The sequence below is a fragment of the Phalacrocorax aristotelis genome, chromosome 1, assembly GCF_949628215.1.
Source record: "Phalacrocorax aristotelis chromosome 1, bGulAri2.1, whole genome shotgun sequence".
Taxonomy (NCBI): domain Eukaryota; kingdom Metazoa; phylum Chordata; class Aves; order Suliformes; family Phalacrocoracidae; genus Phalacrocorax; species Phalacrocorax aristotelis.
Window position 1 is genome coordinate 6,316,183 of NC_134276.1, and position 24,212 is coordinate 6,340,394.

General features: G+C 38.0%; 1 pseudogene; it reads right to left on the bottom strand.

Moving 5' to 3' along the window:
* Positions 1 to 10,302: 10,302 nt before the first annotated feature.
* LOC142052016 (taste receptor type 2 member 40-like) lies at positions 10,303 to 11,250 on the bottom strand (annotated as a pseudogene).
* Positions 11,251 to 24,212: the final 12,962 nt, after the last annotated feature.

A 24,212-nucleotide genomic window follows, 5' to 3' on the forward strand; every position in this document is an offset into this window, starting at 1 on the left:
CACATCTTTATCTTTCTTCCCTCCTGTATTTGAATATATGATAGATGCATTTAAAGCGGGGGAGGGGGAGAAATACTTATTCTAGAACACAGATTTTTGGTTTGGACATTATCGGGGCTTTAAACCTTTTTTTTTTTTTTTGCCTAAAAGACAAATAGGAGTTCAGGACTTCCCCAGGTAGCAGCTACTTAGGTACATACCTCTCTGGTTTGTCTGAATTTTGTTTTCTCAGTAGTCAAACATTCAGAGTATCTACTTTTCCACCCAATTTTTAGCGTGCTCTGTTACTGCCCCAGATTTTCAAAGAACCTTCTCCTTCCCAAAATTCTCTCTTGGTTTTTACATTCACACATAACAACAGAGTCTTTACTTGTAGATCACTTTAGCAGTTATAGTTAAGAATAATTACACAATATGTAAGTTTATGGCTTCTCAACTTCTGTTTCAGTAATAACAAATAACTTTTGTGGATTAACTGCAAATATAATCCAGTTGAGTTTTTTCAAAATCACGAGAGAGAATTGGACCTCCGAAACAAAAAAAAAAAGGTATTCAGATGGAAAGAAAGAAGATTGTTTTGTCCTTTTATCGCTAATCTTCCACAAAACCATTTGTATCACATTCATTTCTCACCCTATATAACCATCTCCTTGCAAAACTACCCATAACACCACTGACTAAAAGAAAACTGCACCAGAGTGCAAGAGGAATGGGTGTTGCTCACCTTGTAAGAAATTAGCCCTGTGCATAACTAATCTTGCGACCAAGTAGGATCCTACTGTGCATGTTGAGTTTGACTCTGGGGAACAAGAACTTATTTCTCAGAGACCGAGAGCTGGAATGGCCACTGGAGTTTCCGTCAGTGTATGTAACCATAATGACAAATTACGGCCTCTGCATATCGCTTGGAGCAGAATTTCACTAAGGAACACCTGTATCAAAAATAAAACCTCATGTTGAGACATAGCATAGTTTAAAAGACCTCAGATGGTAGTTAATCCATCACAACTTAATGTGTAAAATAAGGACCTTGTTCTTAGTCCAGTTTTGTCTTTCTTTACCTTCCAGGTACTGTATCTTAATGCACTTCTCTCTAGTAATTTAAAAAAGCCTTTTCCTACCAGAGAACCTTTCCCTATGCAGGGGATGCTCTTAACTTTCTTTTTGATAAGATTCATTATCTGAGTTACTTCAGTCTGTCAGTGTAGTTCCTGATGTTTAGTCAAGAGGCCTTTTTGAACCTTTCCTCTCTCTGGTCCTTCCAACCCAAAATAATTCCGAACAAAGTCAGACATCTTCAGAGCACACAGAAGTCATCAGAGAACTATGGGGATCAGTAACTTACCACCACCGTTCTTAGGCACCATCATTCTACCTGTTTACCATGTTCTAGTCTCAGTTTTCCTGTCTTTGGACATATGAAACCTCATAGATGGAAAAAAGCTGATTGAAGGCAAACCTCACAAGCTTTTAATCTTTTTATTTGAAAATTTGAATTTTCTTGTGCATGTTTTCATCAATAAGCTGTCATATGAAAATATACAGCACATCCAGGTTGAGATATATAATTGAAGAGTATATGGTATATTTGTTTGGTTGGGTTTTTTTTTAAGTTGCCTGACATACGTAGAAAATACTCAAAAGAAGTTTCTTTCTTAAGGCTCTTTGGGGACTTTGTTGAAAGGCAAGAAAATCTATTGTTTATTTAGCAATATCACCTCATTCCAGGCATGGGCTGAAGCACACACTTATTTAACAATAAATCTGCTTCTATGAAATGTAGGTGAACAAAATAACAACAAACAAAATATTCTGCATCTATACAGAAAACTTTATGCACTGCTTTCAAACATCTTTAGAGTGGTGGATAAAGGGTTTTTATTACTGCAGGACAACGAAGCACAGAGAGGGTTAATGAATTATCAGAAGCTCCACAGATAGAAGATCTAAGCTGAGATGAACCTAAGGTATGAGTTCCTCTTGCCCTATTTACACCGCTTTTTCACAGGATCTGCTAAACCTTGTGAGGATCAGAGCTAGTTTAATTCCTTTTACATTCAGTCTGGAAAGAAGCTATTTCATAGCAATGTTTGCTGAATAATGTATTTGGATGAAGACTGCTCAACTAGCTCTATGAACGTACAGTGTTTGAAACTGCATGTGAATATACGTTGTAAGAAGCTCAACTACTAGAAGTAGTTCATGGGCAGTTCACAGCAAGCAATCGGTTATCAGGCCACATGACAGCAACGTATGTGATCACGACAACATCAGTTCAATGCAAAAGGTTATTTTCTCAAGAAATCATGAAATTTGGTTTATAGATAACTGTACTGCTTTGGCTGTCAGCTTTAAAATAATGAGCTATAATACCAAAAACCCCAAAGCACTGGCGGGAAAAAGTTCCTTGAGTGAGCTGTTTGACTCCTAGTACTTTGACATGAGATTTAGCAATTTAACTCTTGAAAGCTCAAGAGCTTTCAGCCTGTTCAGCTAAAAGCTTAAAGGATGTAGTGGACTACTTCACCAAACTAAAATATAGAATTACATTTAGATGATGCCTCAGAAATAAGTGACAAAAATATGCTGCGTATTCACTAATTTTAAATTATTAGCACTTTGTGTCACTAAATTTTTCCTCAAAGTATGGGTGTATAAGGTCAGCACCAGTGTCTTTCCTACTATTTTTATTTGCCCTCAGTTGTTTCACATTCTTCTTAGAATTCACCCCTCAAAATGAGGAAGGCACTGGACACGTGTCATGGTTCAGACCCAGTCGGCAACTAAACACCACGCAGCCGCTCGCTCGCTCCCCCCAGCCCTGTGGGACAGGGGAGAGAATCGGAAGAGCAAAAGCAAATAAAAAAATATGTGGGTTGAGATAAGAACAGTTTAACAATTAAAATAAAATAATTATAATAATTATAATAATAACAATAATGATAATATAATAAAAAGGAAAAAGGAAAAAGGAAAAAAAACCACAAACAGTACAACCTCTCACCACCCGCCAACTGACGCTGCCCGTCCCCGAGCCGCGATTGCTGCCTCCCTCCCCCGGCCAGCTCCCCCCAGGTAACATACTGGGCATGACGTTACATGGTATGGAATATCCCTTTGGCCAGTTTGAATCCGCTCTTTTGGCTGTGCCCCCTCCCCTCCCGGCTGCTTGTGCACCCGGCAGAGCATGGGGAGCTGGAGAAGTCCTTGACTAGTACAAGCCCTGCCCAGCAACATCCAAAACATCGGTGTGTTATCGACATTGTTTTCATACTCAGTCCAAAGCACAGCACTGTGCCAGCTGCAGCGAAGAAAATTAACTCTATCCCAGCTAAAACCATGACAACAGGGATTTCCTGCACTAGGATGACTTAAAGAAAGATGCAAAACTCTGAATCAATGATTCATTTTTGATTTGTTACAAGCTGAGTATAGAGTATTCAAAGAAGCAGCAATGATCTCTAATGACAATGCAGGTAACCTTGGAGATTCAGCTGCTGCAGCTGAATAACAGCAGTATGATCTTAAATAGAAAACTAGGAACATACAAGGAAAGGGGAAAAGCCAGAAACTGGATTATATTTACATGCACATGTGTCCTAGAATTGCTGGAGTTGAAAGCTTTGTTTCTCCTCCTTCTGGTAAGTTTGAGGACAGAGATAATTAACTGAGCAGGTGACATCAAAATGGAATGATGAAAGGGAATAACATCTCAGTGTTCAGCAGAATGATATGGAGAGCTGAGAAACCTCAGCATCTGCCACCCTGAAGTCTGTGAGATGATTCGTTACTGAAATAAAAAAATAAAAGTTAAAATAAGACAAAGTATAATGAGAAGAAATGACAGAAGAGACCAGCAAAGCTCCCAGGAGTAATCCAGTAATCATCCAAGGGGTCTCAGTTTTGCTCAGAACAGCAGTTTGGAGCTAGAGATGTTCACACAGGTGAAGATTTTCAAACAGAGGGTGAACCAAAGGCTGTTAAGCACCTCGTCCCTTAACCTGGTAATGCATGCAGGCTATTTTCTACAGTCATCAAGAAAAACAAGGTGTTTCTGAAAGCTTCCACAGGGCCAGCCTGAGATTTTAACCTTTTCCCACTAACTCTGGAAAGCAAATCAAGTCACCTCCATGCCAATGAGATGCAGTAGGCCAAGGGACTGGGACAAAAGGGAAGCTTTAATAGGTTTCTGAGTTCTCACCCACTTTCAAAAAGCTGAACTCTCTTTTGAGAAAATTTGCATCAGAACTGATTTTTGGAATAATCACAGATGTTGTAGTAAATACCAGGAGACAGGAGACCTAAGAACTTAGCTCATCACAGCTTCAGGGAATTTGAGCCAAGAGATATTACGTCTCAGCATATCTTTTGCAGGGGATACTTTTAGGAAAATTTCTCTCTATTCCTCTCACCTGAGCAAAGCCATGGCTCAAGAAAAATGCACGAGCTCATGCAGTCGTAAAAAAAGAATGAAAAAGGAGACTGGCTGCAGCTGTGGTCCAAATAATTGGGAATCAAAGGAAGTTTTTATATTACATCTCTATTCTTACTGAGCTTAGCTGAGAGATAGGTACCTAATTATTCAGCAGGGACTGGTATTTTGCCCTACATGTCCAACAGCACTACTTCAGATTCCCAGAGGAAGCCCTGGGTATCTCAGGCTGGAGAAACATTTTTTTGTCCATTGACACTCAAATTATACTTATATGGCATGTTAGGGGGCTGCATCTCTGTTGGCTGAAGACTTGTATAAAAGTTCATGATGTATTTCTTATGGTTTACTAAATGAGGTCAACAAATACCTATTCACAATTCCTGTTAGACATCTCTCTTGGGGATTCAGAAGTTCCTCAGAAAAAAAGATGGTTTCCTTCTGTTCTGACAGTGAAAGTTAATTATAATAGATAGGCTCCTTTTCTTTAAAAGAGTGAGCAAGTCTATAAATACCTACTTTCTTCTGATGTTTCTCAGGATGCAAGTATTTAAAATAATTTTAGTCTTAAACATGCATCTTATACAGTGTTTAAATAATCTTCTGCGTTGCTGTTTCCATACATGCAGTTACATTTTATTTTCTCTCTTCATTTCTTATCTTAATCCTAGGTAATGAAAATATTTGGATGGTCACCTCTTCTCTGGAAGGGAAACAAACAGTGTAATCATAGAAACCAACAAGAATGTTTGAGAGACTAACAGGTGAGGATTAAAATTGAAGAGGAGGGAGAAAGAAAAAAGAATTTAAGAACAACCTTAAAGGAGACAGGGAAAAATGAGAAAGAAAATAGGAAGACAACAGATGGTAAAAGAAAAATGGATCCACATATGGGGTAAGAGAAGGCAAGTGATGGGGAAAGGACAGCAAAGCAGAACTGACTGAAGTGGGATTTGAAAAGGAAACTTCAGAAATCTCAAGATCTCAGAATGGGCTTTTTTTTTAAAGCACCTTCACAAGGAAAGGGAGGAATTTTGTTTGCAATGTTGTCACAAAAGACAAAGTATAAATCTGTCAAAACCAATAAGCTGTCTTGAAATGTGTGCTTATTACATTGCTTGATATGTTATAAGCTTGATTGAATAATTGGTTGAATAATGCTTGGTTTTATTAATATACATTTGCAATAAAAGCAACAATAGCAACAAAACTAGTCAACAATTTCAGAGGAAGTGTTAAGAAAGAAGGGTGAAAAATGAAAAATTTTTTTTTTAGAAAGGAAAAAGGACAGACTCTGAAAGAGAGGGAAAAAATAAAAGAAGAGATAAAGTTAGGAAAAAATGAAATGCAAATATAACACTGGGGCAGAGGGGAGGGAGATGATGGAAGAGGATAAAAAATCTAGTCAAATCACTTACCAATCCATTTTTCAATTTACAAATTCGCTCATCCATCTTAATCTCATAACAATATCATATCTGAGTGACTAAAGGCCAGAAGAGGTTTAATTTCACCCCTCCTCCCCAACAGGCAACCAAGAGATGATGATATCATGTCATTATTCCTGTTTAAGAATTTGCCTCTGCTTTTCCTGTGATAGCTAGAAAACTGAGCTGCAACGGAGCATTCAGCGCATGGGTCCCGCTTCAGCAATATCAGCTTTTGGAAGGGTGCACCGTTGCCCTGGGTTGTTTACCTGCACTGGGAAAAGATACCAGCCAAAGTAGATGGCATGGATCTGTGCTACTTCTCCTCTCTTCTCCTCCTGCTCAGAAGCCCACATAAATCACACTGTAGACACCATCTCTACTACTGCTTTGTTTTCTGATAAGAAAATATTGTCCCTTGTCCTGTCACATGCGGATAGACTGAATACTAGCGTGGCCTCTCAGGATGGAATGAGCAGTTTTAGGAATAAGACAAGACTCTCTGACCTCTGAAATGCTTATAAGTATCAGGAATTCTCATTTTAAGAGTGCCCATGCTCTTTGCCATCATACCTTGACCAATAATTGATATTCATTTTTATTGCTTTGGCCAGCATAAAGATTTTTGAGTCATTGCAAAAGCAATGGGAAGCATTGGGAAGGAGAAATAGTAGTTTAAAAGCAACGAAATGTTCAGCTAAAAAGTGGTATTAACATGCAGTTAATATATTTTTTTGATATTCACAGACAGTCAAAACCAGTTGCACATTCATTCAGAAACCAAACTTGTTTGTTTGTTTGTTTGTTTTTTAATAACCCTTAAGTTCCATGTTTCTATGAAGGGTTTGTCTGACAGATTCACGAACAGAATTACTGATACACCTAACTAAGCTCCAATGACCTCCCGTAGAGATGTCCTCAAATGAGAAACAAACGGGATAAGAAATATTGAGGGGAAGAGGGATTAGCTTTGAGAAGTATTCCGTAACATTGAAGAAACTGTCCTTGTAATAGTAATGAAATGAAGGCTGAACATTACGATAGGGAAGACAATAAATAAATAGAGATAAAACTAATCCCAGGTTATAATCCTATTATAAACTCTTCCAGAAGGTAGAACTTTTCTCCAGACCTTGCAGAAAGGTGGGAAGTCATATTTCAAGAAAAGATAGTTACAGTGTGGCATCTTCATTGACACTTATTTTATTTTTGAGGTTAACAGAAATTAATCAGAATAAATTAGCACCGTGGTGTTGTCAGATGCAAAGGAGGTCAAAGACTTCATGATCACTGCTAGAAAACTGGCAACGGAGAAAATAAGAGCTTTAGTGGCATTTATAAGGACATCTGTTCTGGGATCCTTGGAGCTGGCAGTGCTGCCTTGTGTATCTCTGCAGAGAGGTAATTAGCACCACGAAGGACACCAAAATAGCCAAAAGAAAAAGGAAGACTCCATGGTTAGCAGAAGAGAGATATTAATATTAGAGATATCTGAATTCATATCCACTACCCAGCTGCTGATTTGGTCAGGTACAGGCAGTTATTAATCCAGGCCAAAGGGAAGACATGACAAAGCAGGCCAGCAGCTGAAACCCAGAACATCTGTGGTAGCTCTCCTTTCTGATTCACATGCTGGGACACTGGTAGGGAGAAATTTGCCAGCTACTGAGATTGCAATCAGAAGTCCCTTAATTTCTGCACAGCAAAGTACTGCTTTTTCTGGAAAGAGAACTGTGATGAATTCTGACCTAGAAAAGCAAGTGCTATGGCAGCAAAAAAAAAAAAAAAAAGTTGGAGGAGAGAAGGCTTGGTTTTCACATAGTCTGAACAACTGCACTAATCACCTTCTTCATCATCCTTACAATGATCTTGGTGCTGCCATAGCTACTGGCCTCATATGAACTACAGATAATATTTTCCCATTCATGTTGTCTACATTTTGTGCAACCTGCAAAATTCCAGGGAAACGGGCTGGTGAACTGAGTCTTATTTTTATTCACCATATAAACACTTCTTAGTCAATGAAAACTCAACAAAGTTCTTTCTATTTTTTTTTTTTTTTTTGCAAAAAATAGTAATTGGAAGAACATTCATAAGATTTATTTATCTGCTTTCTGGGATAAACTAGATACAGAAACAAGCCTGCTATAATTTGGTGCATGATATTTCATTGTAAAAGCATAATCCGAAAGCTTTTTTAAAATGTACAAGAAAAAGAAGGCTAGATCTGCAGAGGACACAGATAATGATTTTAAGAAGGGAAAGGTTGAAATCCAAAGAGCAGGGCAAGATCAGAAAATAAATGGGAAAATGTATCTACTGTGGAAGAAGACATGAAAATAAATTGAAGCTTCGGGGAAAGATGGGAAGGGAAAGGACAGGACTAATAATTTATTTACCAATTCAGTCATTTAAAATTCTAATTTATGTACCTATCTATCCCACTCTATGCTGCGTGTAACAAAACTTTCATCAATACAATATAAAGACATCAAGTGCTTGAGCTTTGTCCTCCTCTCTCCTGGAAGCACTGAAGGATATTTTATTAATCATTGCACCTGCTTCAGATCTCCCCCTCCTGAAGATGAGGCAGCAGTGAAAAAGCTGAGCAGGGGTCATTATTCTCATACTTGGGTCTGAACCATTTCCTTCAGACTGCCACCAGAAATGGGTTTGGAGACACCTGAACAGAAGTGAGCTCTATGGGGAAATTAATTTTACCAGAGCTTCTTGATCAGATTAAAATAAACCGAATGCTATTACTGGCCTGTCTCCCTCCCAAAAAAGAACCCCAGACAAACCCCAAACAAACAACCAAATAATCCCTCGTTTCTTTCAGGAGGCTTTCTTTCAATAACGTTGCCAGCTGGAAAAAGAACCAAGAGATCTATCGCTGCGTGACTCTTCTAATCTTGGTCCACGTCGGCAGGGCATGCAGCTGCAGAGCAGGGTGGTGCTGCAGCGTGAGCAGAGCAGTTCCCATCTGCTTCCCTGCAGGACTACACAGGCAGGGCTCTCGAGGGACTTCTGGATCTCTCCTGGTGTAGCATGCACCGCACTGGACGTTATGGTAGTCTTAGTTTTACAGTACACTGTACTGTGCCTCCAAATGCTGTGTTGATGTGTTTAATCATCCTCCTTTCCTGCTATGCAGTTGGTCCCCACTGTTTACACATGCTAATAATCATCTCACTTCCTATTAGTGCATTCATTTATGCCTCCTATTAACATATATTTCATTGGAAACAGTATTTTAAGATAGCCATTAAAAACATTATATTCTTTCTTATCTAATATCATTAAACAGCGATTTCAAAGCATCTTGCTCCAATGTTTCAAACAATGAAGCTGATACACTCCAAGACTAATCACCCTCTTTATTAGTTTTATAGATGAGACTAAAACTTTCACCACAGTTATTTATAATCTAGCGTTATCTAAATGCCTGCAGAGATGATATACAGCATAAAAATACTTGAGTTGAGCTGAGCTGAGAATTTCAGGGTAGAATCATCTAAATCATTATTTGATAAAACACGACAGGATTTGTTGAGGAACATATTTCATCATTGGCATGTGAAACTTCATAGTAACATAAAATATTAAAAGAGAACAGCCTTAGAAACAACTCAAAACTGCTCAAACCAGCAGCAAATCATGTAAAAAGGCAAATTTGTGATCAGAATGGTCAACTCAAGAAGATTTTCTGAAGTGGACAGGTAGATCCATGTACCTACATCTGTTTACATTGCAATCACCACCCTAGCAATCCACTTTAAAGGAAATAGATGAGCATAAAATATGTTTTGAAGAAAAGGAACCATTTAAAAGAGGTATTTAATCACTAAATTTCTGTATATGTACTGGAATCCTAACACAAATAAACCTGATTCAGGATGTAATTTGATTACATTAATTGGCTATATGCTTCCATATCTTAATTTTCCCTCAGGTTATCTTTCACCCAGTTTTTCATATTTAGAAGCATATTCTGTTTGTGTGTCACACCAGATATGGCTGGTACAGCGTGTGTTTCATCCAGTTTTAAACTTCTCAGGTGAAAGATCCTCTAGCAGAGAACTGATATTTGTGAGCTCTGTAAATTTTGTCTCTCTTTTAGCCCCATTTTCTTCAATTCAAAAATATCATAAAACAGTCAGTGTTAAACTGAGAATCTGAAAACACAAAGCATCCTGTACTTGATTTATTTTTTGTTTCCTTTCAGTGCATTCTTATTCTTACGCTTTATTAAATAATATTGAGAGAGCAAGAGTGGTTTAGAAAAGAAGGTAAAAATGCATGTTATTTCAGATGTTCTGAAATGTTAAGGAGGTCTAATCACAGAAAATTCTGAAAGATTAAAGTTACTATGAAAGACATGATGAAAGTAAATGCATAGAAGTCTTGATTCCAGATCTGTTACTTGAGAGCATTCCTCTTATGCTATAATATGAGGCATAGAGTCATATTTTCCAAATGACACCTAAGATGCTGGCAAAGCATTCTGAATGCCAGTTCCGGTTTTGAATTGACTATGATCAAGATAAAAAGAGTGTATGGAAGGATATGCCCCAGCTACAGCTAGGGTTACTGCAACTTTCACATCATCTTTACTTTGAGAAGTTGACGGTATCAACAGAATTTGAGCTACAAAACTGGAAAGATACAGGATCAAGAAAGAAATAATGGATTTAATTGCAGTTTGGTGAACATCTGTGAAAGGATCCCTGAAAGTAACTACATAATGTTGCATCTTCTTTGTGTGTTTCCACAGAGAAGTGATTATTAGGGCTGAGGTTACCACTGATAGTACCAGAGGAAAAAACAACAACCTACAAAGTCAAGAAGAAGCAGGTAGTGATGCAAACTGCCCCAGTCAGTGATATGTGCTGTGCTATTTTCTCTACAGCTCCCCCTTATGCTACAGAGGTAAGTGCTGGGTGAAATCCGTAGTAAAGGAAGAGAAGTTGCAGGAGAGATCACCAGCGATCCTAGAAGCAAACATGGGATGATCCCAGCTGTTCTGACCTTGATTTGCAGCAACAGCCATTGGGTGACATTGATCATTTTTACACAGTAGAGTGCATAGAGTCAGGTACTGAACTACAAACTGGCACGGTTTACAAACATCTGTAGAGCACCAAAAACTTTGTACACAGAAGCCAACCTAAACACATCCACAAAGTAGAGTCTGTGAAGGTGTATCACTATAGTCACCTGCAAGATAAATCTTGATGTGCTTAGAGAGATCAGAATCATACCAGCAGACAAAATTATTTTGCTTTTGATCCAGTTAATGATATTAACAGCTGTAATAAATCCATTTCCAATAAATCCAATAACTCCAATAGCTACAATACTTATTGAAATGATAACAACTGGTGGCAACATCTTGCTGCTTTGGTCACCTCTGCCTGATCAGCTTGTAGAGCTGTGCAAGAAGTTCAGCAGGCTTGCTGGTACCTGAGTAGCTCTAGCCCTGGTTTGCTCACCTTACATAGGAAAAAGAAAGACATCTGGAAATGATAGTGGAAAATGATTGTTGATGTTCTTCCTGAACATGCAAACCAGAGAAGGATTTAATAATTAATTATAAACTTCTATATGCATAAGATTTGCCTATGCTTTTCCCTTGGGATGTGGGATAGCCAGCTATATTAATCTCCCCATCTTTTGTCAAATTGTTTATATTCCTGCCTAGAATGACAGAAAGGTCTGTGGTTCTCTGGTTACAGCTGTGCTTGACAATGTGGAAGGGGATGCATCATGCAACCCAACACAGCCAACAGCACGTATATTATCATAACTACTATATTCTACACTGCTTTGAAGGTCTATCAATTATAACTAGACCAATTAGTTGCAACCATTTTAACATTGAGAAAGCTGTATAGCCTCCAGCTCTATTTTAGGGGAGCACTGCAGAAAGCAAAGCTGCATTTACCCAAGGTTTATTGCTCCATATAGCTGGCTACCTCTGATATGTTAGATCTAGTGCTGGTCACATATATGGGATTGAAAGATGACAGTAACCACTTGTGTAATGGGAAGAGCAGTGACAACGGGCTAGTGAAGCAGAGCAGTCAATCTAGCAGAACCCTGTTAAAAGTCCCACCTTCTCCTGCTGCTTTCACTGTCCTGACCTCTATCCCACCTGCACCCTCCAAAGAAGTTTCTTCCTCTAGACTGTAGATCTAGACTTGATGGAGTGAAAGTCTGTTGCCGATCTTCATACCTATGTCAGCTTTGGCTAGATGCTGTAATGAGCATAGCAGTCCAGAGCAGTGGGTAGAGGTCATTAATCTGCATCCTGCATTAGTCCTAATTTATAAAGAAATATGTCCGGATTTACAGAACCATGTACTCTCACCTTCTCAACCCCGGGTGCATTAATGCAATCTGTGAATACAGTAATACATTAATAGTGTCAAAATATTTTTTTTGAATTAGAGAATTATGAAACAAAAAGCGAAGACTGACAACAGGATAAGAAGCATCTGAGATCATTTGGCCACTGGAAAAAGACTGCAAGTTTTTTGGGAGTTAAACATTTATTACTTTTGTGGGAAAGTTGACATATACTTCTGGAGTCCATTTCTCAACAGAGTAAAATGACTAAAACTAAAAGGTAGACAAAATTCTAACCTGATTGTAGTAAAATTTACCAACTGGATTTACTATTTACCGTTACATCCAGGCTACAAAGTTTTGTTCAATTGTTCAGCAGAGAAAAAGCTAACTAAAATTAATATAAGGACATTTCTTCATTAACTTTGTGAAACGAAAAGGTGAATTTAAAATCTTCATAGCTATTTTTTCCGTCAATACTTTATTCAAATTAAATTTACATTTCAGTTTAGGTTCTAGTAATCACAAGGACTATTAGCTTGTTTTCTTAAAAAGTGTTTTCTTAAGTAGTGGAAAAGTCACATCTTACTAAGGAGAAAAAAAAGATAAAGGAAGTGTAACTCAATGCCTGCAGTGTATTTTAAAGCTATATGCATAAAGCTTCCTGTACACAGAGCGTGCATTACATAATTACAGTAATCAGTTACCTCAAAAATGTAGTCATTAATTTACTTGAGGGAACATGACAATAACACTTTATTTTTATGCACTTATAAAAAACAGCACTGCAATTATTAAGTAGAAGAAACTGCAAAGGAAGATACAATCTAGAAAAATGCATGATTAAAATGGATTCTTAGCTGTTCCAACAAGCAGTTACAAAGTTCTATTCTATCTTCATATATACTATCAAAAATGAGAATGTTAAAGAAAACCATATCTAATCTTTACATATTCATTTAATTTTCCTCTATGCAAGGCCAAAAATGGGAATAACTTCTTGAGACCCAAAAGAACATTCCTGCCTTGTGGACTCCCAAGAGTCCACAGAAAGAGGAGGTCATCACACAACCCTGGTGGTATTTGAGTCTGCATGACTCAGGTAAACCAAATACCCTGTCCCTCAGTGCTCTGTCAGTGACCTGTGTCTAATGTGCTCTGCTCCCAAGATTGGCTTCTGTACAAATATTTCTCTTGCTTTTGTCTCCTAGTAGGTTGAGAGCTTCCTGGTGGACTGTACTGGTACTGCCATCTTCAGAGGTTCTACAGAGGATGATGAGTCTACTTATGGATGCTGTGACACATATCTGCAAGCACCAAGACACAAAAGGCCAGTTTATGGGTAACAGCAAGCAGGCGATGACCACATCTGATACTGGCTCCAATCTGGCCTCTGACAGAGTGACCAGGTTGTCCACTGGAGTTCATCATAGTCTCACTTTCTGGTATGGAGCTCTCTGAATTCTCTTGTTCCCCTTCTTGTCCTTTCCTAACCTCACAATTTAGTTGCAACCTGTTTTTGCAGAAAGCTGAGTGAGGATACTGAAGGGCGGCGGCAGTCTGAGCATCCTACAGAAGAGAACCATGGCTATAGGGCATGTACGCTGCAGACCAGGTTTTTACTGAGTGCCACAAATATGTGTGCATTAGGCGTCATGCCTAGTATGCTGAGCTGTGGAGATAGGGTAAAAAGACAGGAAAGGGTCACTGTGTAGATGTGCATAGGGCCCTTCAGTTTGGGGACCTTCTCTGAGGAAATCCTTCATAGCAACCTGAGGGAGATGTAGAAGTGATCCCATGTATTATCCTCACAGTGCTGGACAGAAAAAAAATAATGACTATGAGGTGGCTCAAGTTGTTTTCTCTCAACCCTAACAAGTCTAAAAAACCCAAATTTATAACATTGATTTTACAAATGTTCAGATTTGGAGGTGAATGGAGCATATAATTCAGAAGGATGCTGTATGTCAAGAACTTCATGCTGTGGTCACAGAAGTTTCAGTTCTCAGACAGTATTTGATATTGAGAAGAATCCTCAGCTTAATCCATTCCTATTTAGAATAAATGATAATGAAAATAATGACAATTACCACAAAAATTTAGAAATTAACTAATACGTGGACTGTATTCAGTCAGGACATGCCAACGTAATCTTAGCAACAAAACCAGAAATCAATACTTTTAAAGACAGGCACATGTCCTTGGTTGTATTAAATCAGACATACTGATTCACTTTGGTCTCCACAATAAGACCAGCAGTGATCTGGATGAAATGAGAATTTTAACACAGGAAATTAGGTGCTCTGAAATGTACAGGAAAGATATAAAGAACCTGCACAACCCAGATACATTTACCACATTAATGCTCTTTAGTAGACTTCCTTTTAAGCTACAAAGTTAATGGTCATGATCAGACAAGGTTTAACTGGCAAAGGAGACACAAGAGACCCTAAAATATGTCAGAGTTCCTTAAATTTATCATCTGGTGAATTTAAGAAAAACAGATGAGTCACAGAGTAAAGGAGAGACTAAAAGTTCTTAAAAATAATCATAAGACGATGTTAGCAGACACAAATGGTAAACACTGGAGAGAAGTGTCTGATTTTATACAATATTTTCCCTTGCAAGAAAAATCTCACTGTACTCAGAGAAGTCAGATTCAGCTCATAGGATAACAGCTTTCCTCTTTTGATTCATGCATTCTGATTAACAACGGTAATAAATACACTTCACACAATCCCTACAATGATTTTAATTGTTGAAGTAGTTAGACATTATTACAACAGAGCAAACAGTTCCGACTCTTGTAAAACACTGCCTGTTCAGCTCATGCAGAAATCCATGAATCACCAATTAACTGGTATCTGGTTAATCTTTTGGCATTTCACTGTGAGCAAGAAGTGTATGAATATGACACCAGAAGATTTATTTCTGGTATTGTTCAGGAAGATGCATATCTTGGAACTGTTGCTGATGAATCATCCAACTACAGCCACTGTTTCACAATTTTTAGTGAAAAGTAATTGTCTGTGGCTGGATTGGGGGTAGGAAAAATTAGAAAATATTCAATAGGACTGGCTTTTTCTTCTCATAAGGTTATTGATACTATTTTTTGAAGCAAGAGTTTTGCTTTTGGCGTGATGTGATAGGTACTCAGACTGCCACCCCCCCTTCATTATCTTCATTCATCTCTGCGTGCTGAAATGTGTCTTTTGGTGCCCTCATCAACACCAATCCAAATTTTGTAATGTGATAGCTTCCGCACATTCAGAGGAACAAAAAAAAAAACAAACCACAATGTGTTACAGATGGACACCTAGAAAGTCTGTGCAGCTGAACTCCCTTCCGACCTGAGAGCCAGGGTTCCCGTCTCATGTGTAAAAGCTAGTCCATGACACAGAGTGAAATGAGGATGAGGTTAGGGTGCTTATCGGAGCGTAAGTGTGGGAAGCAGTCTCAACCCTGACAATTTAAATTTAACCTGTCTCCTGTCTAAAAGCAAAAGAATAGGCAATTGTTATCCTGAAATTTCATTTTGGGATTATACCCACAGAGAAAAATCTTGGAAAAATTTCAACTTTTTACCCACATTCTACTGATATTATAGTTTTGTTTCTGACAAGTGCTAACCATTTGATGACTGCTAGTGTGTTATTCTACCGCAACTAAATTAGGGGGCTTTCAAAAGAGTCCAAGAACTCAAGAATTAATATTACCATGGTGGTAAACATTCAGTTTCCCAGTGAAAGGAGAGAAGGTGATGAGAATTATAAGGATAAACTCATTATTGTTTGCTCATACTGTGTGATAGATAAAAAAATAAAGAATAATGTTTTGTTTCAAGTTGGAAAAAGGACACTGCTTTCCAGGTAATCATAGTAAATTTAATTCTAATGGAGTAAGTGGCTGCAAGAGCCTCATGACACTTGTTCACCTCTACAGCATGAGCTCCTTAGCAAATAAGATTTTCATAGCCCATAAAAAATTGCACACAGCATTTATAACATAGTGTAGCATAAAGTCCATCTCTGATTGAAAACTCTGAGCACTGGCATAAGACAGTGAAGTACTACTACTACTAAGATCCTTATAGTAAAATAATTGAATAAAACAAAGCATGGGAGAATACTTCTTTATAAGATGCAGAAACAGGCCTACAAAAGAAAACTTGCAAAGAAAAATGAGATGGAGAGCCATCAATATCTGGGTTTAAGAAACATGCCCAGAAGCAGCATTCTTGGCTCTCTTACCAGCTGTTTGCATCTGTGAAACTTTCCAAAATGGTTTATCAAGTGTTCCTCACATATTTGACAAGATATAGAAGGCTTGTGAACCTTGATAAAATATTCTGTATCTGTTAAACAACAATAAATTATGCTGCCATTTAACACATTCTTAACTTCATATTGTACAAAGAAATAATGTTGCAAAATATCTCAAAAATGTGTGTGAAAGGGTGATAATATATTTTACCATTAATTTGCAAGTTGTCATGATGCTGTCATTATTGTACTGGAGATAATGTACTGTTAATTTCAGTACAAAGCAATTATTTAGGTTTTTTCAGAAAGACATTGACAATATGGAAGATCCATCAGACACAGCTAATGGACAGAGTCCTCTGAAATACTGGCAAGAGGTCAAAAAAATCAAACAATGTAACAGGTGAAAAGGAAGAGGTAACTACAATTTTAAGGAAGTAAGAATGCATGTACACCCAAAAAGGAAGGAGCAGGCAATAGCAACAAACTAATGACAATTATCAGTTGCTCTTTGCCATGAACAGAAAGAGTTTAAGATACACCTTCATTAACTCAAGACAGTATTTGTAAAGAGGAGTTTACGGTTCATACCATACCAAATATGAAAGGATATGTGTTCTGTTCCCAAGTAATAGCTGGATGTTACCTGCACCACTTCCTCTCATTTCCTCCTTTCATTCACCTCTAGTTTATGTCCTCCACTGCCTAAGAGGACCACCTTCAACACAGTGCCTTCCACAGAGCCTTACCAAAACCTTTCCCCATCAGTTTAAAAGACCAGAAAATCACTCATCTTTCCCCTACCTAAATTCAATTAATGAAGGAACTAGCTTCTCAACTCTACTATGCCTTCCTCAGTCCCCAAAAGTGGGCTGCTCAAAGCTTTCTCTGCTTTCCCTAGGGATGAATATTACATTAGCTGAGTCAACAATAAAGCCTTTCGTTTTCATCTCCATATCAACATTGTGAATTATCACTGTCTGCACCCACAGTTACATCCTTACCTGATCTTTGATACTCTGACTGGAAGACCTCCTCTGGGCGGAGTTTGTTTCATTGGTGTTGCACAACATCACTCAGAAAGCTTAATAAGTTACAAGTTACAATAAATATTGCTGTTCAGGGAGAGCTTTTCAGTGAAAGCACATTGACTGTCAATTTTCAGTTTCAGTAGCATATGTATTTTTCTTGCTCTTATTTAAATAAGTAAAGACTTCTAAGCCTGACTGAATAATTTAAACTCCTTAGTTTGCTATTTTCATGGAGGTTTCCCTTGCACTCAGCTGAAGACTTGCAAAAATTTTAGTGATCATACACAACACCTTGAAGAAAAATCTCTAATTAATCAGTCAGAGCAATAGACCTTGGTAACCTGCATTGCCCGGGGGACATGACGACATTTTATGCTTTGAAAATCCCAGTGTTGAATCACCAGGAGGACTGCAACTCAGAAGTTTTTTCTTCTTAAGCAAGGGAAGAAAGGGTAGAGAAAATCCAATGACATCAGGAAGTTGACTGAAAAAGCAAATCATAAGCAAGCTAAGATGTGTTCAATATTCCCCTTTTTACACTACCAGCAATAAAGTCAAATGTCTGGATCACAGGTTACAACAAAAAAATGTGCATGTACAGAAATAGGCAGGACCCAAACTGTTTTTCAAAGATGTAGAAAACCCAGTTTTAGCACATGAGTTGTGGGAAAATCAGACATCCCAAGAAACAACTTTGCAGTCCATTCAGGTTCTTGCAGAGCTATAATGCCTCTTCTCTCACAGGTATGGACAGTCTTTCACAGTGTCAGAAGTCACCTTGCCACCACTCTTACTGCTTTACACTTTGGAAGACCTCTCCATATCCTAGTGTCACTAGACTTTAAGGTAATCACTGACCAGTATCTACTTCCCAGGAACCTGCTACTGATGGTGTTTGGTAGACCTTCCCCTATCATGCCATTTCCTGCTATTCAGGAAGTCACTGCATCCAAACGAACGGAGTTCTTTAGTGAGTCAAATTACCCAACAATCACACTTTCTATAAGACAAGATTAAAGCAAGAGACTATACTTGGTTTGGTCCATTAAGATAAAGGTTAAAATATTACTTTAAAATGAGACACAAAGTTGCAAAGTTATAGAATAATTATCAATCTTGTGTTTGACAATATGCTGTCGTTCATGGGTCCATCTTCTCAATAGATATAGGAAATTTTCCTCTCTTTTTCTCCTCTTTGCAGATGCTTTATCCTAATGTCTGCTTGGTTACTGTGTTGTTAAAATTGGAATTGCTTTTCATGTGTTTCTTAACAAGCCCGAAGGGTTAGAAAACTGCTTCTCACTTCTCTTTCCCCAAACCATAGCTGCAAGATCAGCTCTCTTATATTCCATGTCCATTACATTTTATGGTTAGTGTATTCCTTTCCACCCAGCTCGATTTTCCTGTTCACAAAGTTGTCAAAGACTACAGTGAAACTTTGTGCAAAGTGGTCATTACACTAGGCTCAGCACTTGTAATTTGCGCTTACCTTCACCCGGAGAATAAATATATATTTCTAACACAGGTGCCAGACTTGTACTTTGGAGCATATTTTCTGAGTCAAATTCCCTTATTCTACCTTGTGCTAGATTTCAGATATCCTGTCACCACCAGTAGTTATTCATTTCATGACCCCAGTACAGAAATACCATTCTTAAAAGTTGTCCTTATTCATGATAGCCTTTTTGGTAAACACCTGATGTTAAGCCTGCATATGGACTACCAAGACTTAAAGATAAACACAATCCTTATGATGGATTTTTACTACGAGTTGAGCTATTTTACTTAATCACAGGCTGTGTAGATAAAGTGCATGAAACAAAACCCATCACTTTCCCTACCTCTCCAACTCTCTTCCTTCTCTGTCTATTCCCAAATAATGAAAAAAGCACTCAGGAGTGATTGCAATAAAAATAACATCATTTAAAAGAAGATATGTCTGTAGTGCTAAAAAATACTCTCATATTCTTACAGTGCAGTGGTGGACTGAGCAAAGGAGACATGTGGGAGAGTTAAATCACCTTCTAAAATGCAAAAAAAAAAAAAGAAAAAATAATATTATTGAATAATATATAGTTTTCTTAAGTGTGCTTTCTATTGTGGGAAGAGTGAGCACTGAATCTAGTAACTACTGTCTAGGTTAGGACTGAGTTTCAGGGTGGATGATTACATATGCCTAAATGCCTAAGTGCCTAAATCATAGAATCATAGTGTCATTTAGGTTGGAAAAGACCATTAAGATCCAACGTAAACCTAGCAGTGCCAAGTCCCGCTAAATGTTGATGTCTACATCTGTGCTGTTGTCTACTGCCTCATAGAAGGCAAAGATCTGGTCAGCATAGTCACTGGAGCCTGTAGAGAGATTCAGTTCACCTAAAATAGGCACCCAAAGGCAGATTAATTCTGTGCAGCCCATTCACTTCTGTGACTAAAGGCTGAAGAGATGTCTGCTGCCACCAACGGTGCCCAGCGATATCCAAGACATCTGTATGGTGCGGGCAGATATGCCACAGGCCCTCACAAAGATCCATCTCTTTTTGCTGCAGCAGCTGGAAGCAACACAGGATGCTTTCATATGCAGGCATTTCAGTTAACTCCTACTCTGAGACCAAAGGCCACTGGCTGAGGAGGCCTCAGGTAGCTGCCAGGTCTCGGTCAAGTTCTGAGGCCCATCTGCCAGACCTCTACTTGTGTCTAGAAATACCTGTGGCTGGTGGCACTAGATTACTATATCTGGCCAGGGAAGGAAGCCCCAGTGCCCAGAAATAAATCACTTTCATTTTGTTGTTGGGTATATATGAACTTCAGATGGACTCAGGAACCTAGAATTAGAAAAGCTACCAAAATAAAAAAATGAAATTCACTCTTATCTAAACTATATTAAGTATTGCATCCGAGAGACAAAGCCCATCTATAACCTAGGGTTACGTTTTTTTCCCCCCTTCCTTTCTTTTTCATAATACTGGATTTTAAATGTTTAAAATACACATGTTGATATTAGAAAGTTGTCCTCAGTTTCCCAATGGTCTGGAATACAGATTTACCTCATGACAATACTTTTTAATGTTTAGGTGAAGTAGTTTCATTTAAACTGTTTCATATATCATTTTCCAGCTTAAAAAACAGTCTTTGCAATCCTTTTAGGAATGCTCCAGTACTCTTTGTAAGCAATAATTGAAATTCAGCAAATAGAAATCTCTGTGCTTCCTGCTGCAATTAATCTATCAGATGTAAGCATTCAGTGAAAAAAACTTTTTGTGGTGATATCATTAAAGACTGTAACACCCAGATGCTGCATAGGCAACTTTAAATAAATATATTTTAATTATAAAATTTTAAGTGCTTACTTTTGCCACCTCTATACCTTTATCGTAAATGGGCCTTTTAGTGCATATAAGTATTAAGACCATAATACGATTTGCAGACCATCACCGTTTCAGCCCCATTGGCAAACAGCCTCACACTGATACGATGCTGGATTCGCCTGTGTTTGTAAAAACAGTGTGCCATTTTGGCACCTGACTGCAGTTCAAATCCTTTTGTCAATACTCTACACCACCTGTGATGCAAATTTAAATTAATCCTGATTTTCATTGCTTACTTACACTTTTTGAGTAACGTAAGTGACACATGTCACAGCAAATCCTGCTCACTGTGGAAGTCAGCAATATTTCTGGCACTGCCTCTAGGAGAAAATGTTATCTGTTCAGAAAGAGTTGCACTGGAGTCTCTCCTCGTACCTCTGCATAGACAGTTTGAAGAAAGCAAAAGTCCATATTCTGATCTTTTTTTTGATGCACATCATTTAAGTTACAGTTCTGCACAATGCTGGAGTTAGGTTCACTTGCCTTTTTTAGGCTGTGCTCCCAGCTGTAAAGAAAATTAATAAATAATCTCTAATTCAATCTCTTATTTATTTTGCAGTAAGTAGATGTCACATTGGTGTGAGCATCGCTTGTGGTAGCACAGTACAATGAAATCCATTACCAACAAGCCTGGGTCCAGATATTATTTCTCAATATCTTATCAGCTTTTTAACTTTGTGTTAATGAAATGTTACTTTGTGTGATTACTATAGCAAGGGGTGAATGATGCATGAAATAAAAAGCTGTCAAATCCTTGAAAGAGTACTCAGCAAAATGACATGTCTGCTTACTATATTCAGAGTTCAAATTATATTCTTCTCAAGTGAGAAGCACTGAAATGAATGACAATCACTTCATAAGATTGACTTGGATCATATTCAACACCACAAAAACCTTGTATGTTTTTTTTTCCCCTCTATTTTAGGCTAAAATGAAAAAAATACACAAGGTCAATATATGCTGTTGTGAATTAATTTCTGCATATGGATGTTTCCTGGGACAGCTGTAGTCAGGCTTCCGTAAAATGAAGTACTAACTACTCTTCAGTGTGGGAAAATAGTTCTGGATGAAATGACCTGTCGATACATAAAAATCTCTTACATGAAGAAGGTGAATAGGGTTGACAATTTACTGTCTTTTCCAGTGCAGGAAATGAAAGAGGCTTTAAATGTAAACAAAACAAGATGTTTTTCCACGTAACACATAGGGAAGATGTGAGACTCCTTGTCAGAAGACACTACCAGTGCTAAAATTCTGCATGGATTCAAAGGATGAATGGACGAGCCCATAGGAATGAAATCAATTGGGTGTTACTTAAATACATAAAAACCATTTCTGGTTCACATAGTCCCTGTTTAATGCCTGGGAGAGTATCAGGAGAAAGCAGAATTTATGTGTGTCTGGTTTGTGTAACCTTCCCTAGGTTCTGTGCTGCCATCAAAGGGACGTCACTGGGCAGACGGACCTTTGGTCTCAACCAGGGTGACTGAATTAATGCTAGTGAGTTATGCTGCCTCATGATGTCTTTTCACTGTACATTTTATGAATTATGTTAATTCTTTCATGGTTTTGACTCCATCCAACTACAAATTATAGCTCCCGTGCCACAGCTGTAATTATTTGAATTAGTGAAGTACCTGGATCCCAGAAAAGAATTGAATCCCATTGTGCCAAAGGCTGTAAATACATTCACAGCAATAAGAGCAATTTTGCCCCATGTAGCATAAGGAGACAATTAGTTCCAACCACAATTTTATGGGATCCAGAATGGCCTCCCAAATGAAACAATTTTGTCCATTCAGAAGGATCCACATTGCTGTTTCAACTCATAAGTCTTCATATCCAGTAATAAAGCAGAAGCAAAAATTCTGATGCAATTGTGCCACTTTCACATGACTAACGCAGTAAAATACAGTGCAATTATTCTTGGTTTACAGTAGTAAACAGGAGAATAAAGCTCATTTCAGAAATGGCAATTAGTTATTCACTTCACTCCCACTTAGAAATAACTGTTATAAGTGTTTTTATTGCAGAACACCTCATTTGTGTTTTAGATCCTGGCTATTATTTCCAAAGATGTTCAACTATTTTACATTTAGCTTTACTATGCAGATCTAACAAAATTCAAGAAGGTGAAGTTTTGCTTTCCCTGGCAAAAACAGAACACTTAAAAGTCTCTCCAGGACCTTTGCTGCAAATTTCCTTTTACCTGGCTTCAACTTTTCAAAGTTATTACTACTTGGGATGAGGAGAAAGGAGGAGCACCTCCAAAAATATTGACAGTTTTTGTCAAATTCTAAATATCAAGAACTGTAATTAGCTTTAACGAATGGACAGGTCTGATTGTCAAGGTCTTCTCAGTGCACATAGGCTACGTATCAATGATTTATTAATTTAAAGTGGAATAAAGGCACATTTCAGTGATACAGCTGAGAGAGTGTAATGTCTCCCTGTGGCAGAGAATAGGCCATCACGCTCCTACCAGCTGCTGCTGGTTTTCTTGTGCCAGATCTGATGCCCAGCAGTCTCCATCATGAGTTTTTTGTTTCACTAAACTGACAGAAAATTAACACACCAAAACAAGTGTGTGTATTCTGCAAACTTAGCAAATTAAATCAGCTCAGTGAAAGCATGAAGATGAGTGCCAGAGGCAGCTCCTATGTGGCGCAGGTGGAGGAGAGTTGGGGAGGGTCTGGGAGGAGAGAGAGTGAAACAGGGCTGCTCTTTATAATCACAGGAAATTATTAGATGGACTTAACTGTACCACACAAATACACAAAAACACAGTTCTGGCAGGTTGCAACACAATCCTCACAGTATTTCATGACCAATTTCATGCACTAATTAACTATTTTATCTTAGAATCCCATGGGGCCCAGAGAAGAAAGGCTCTCCATGGTGTAGATCCAGCCAATCTGCTCTGGATGAAGACACTAGGCCATTTTGGTTATTTTGCCATAGGGCCAGGCATCCATCCTTCTGTACTAAGCAGATTAGGCCGATATATTCATATTCTGGTTGGATTAAAATTACTTCCTCTGTAAAAAAGCTTTTAAACTCTGTTTTCAGTCTAAACCTCAGTGGTCTGTTATCCCAGGTTCATCTTCCATTTCTTCTGTGATCAAAGTTGGTCAAATACAGTGTCCAAATTTAAAAGCTTATTTATACAGGTTTTAAACCAGTGTTATTTCACCATTCAAGTGGTTTAATATAGGCTTCTGTTACAAAATATATAACAAAAGTTACAGAAATGCTGTTTCTCCCCTTCTTTCTGTCACTCTTAGACAGACATGGAGTGATTTAAGAGGTAACTTTTCTATGTGTATTGTGCTGAGATTTGAATCAAC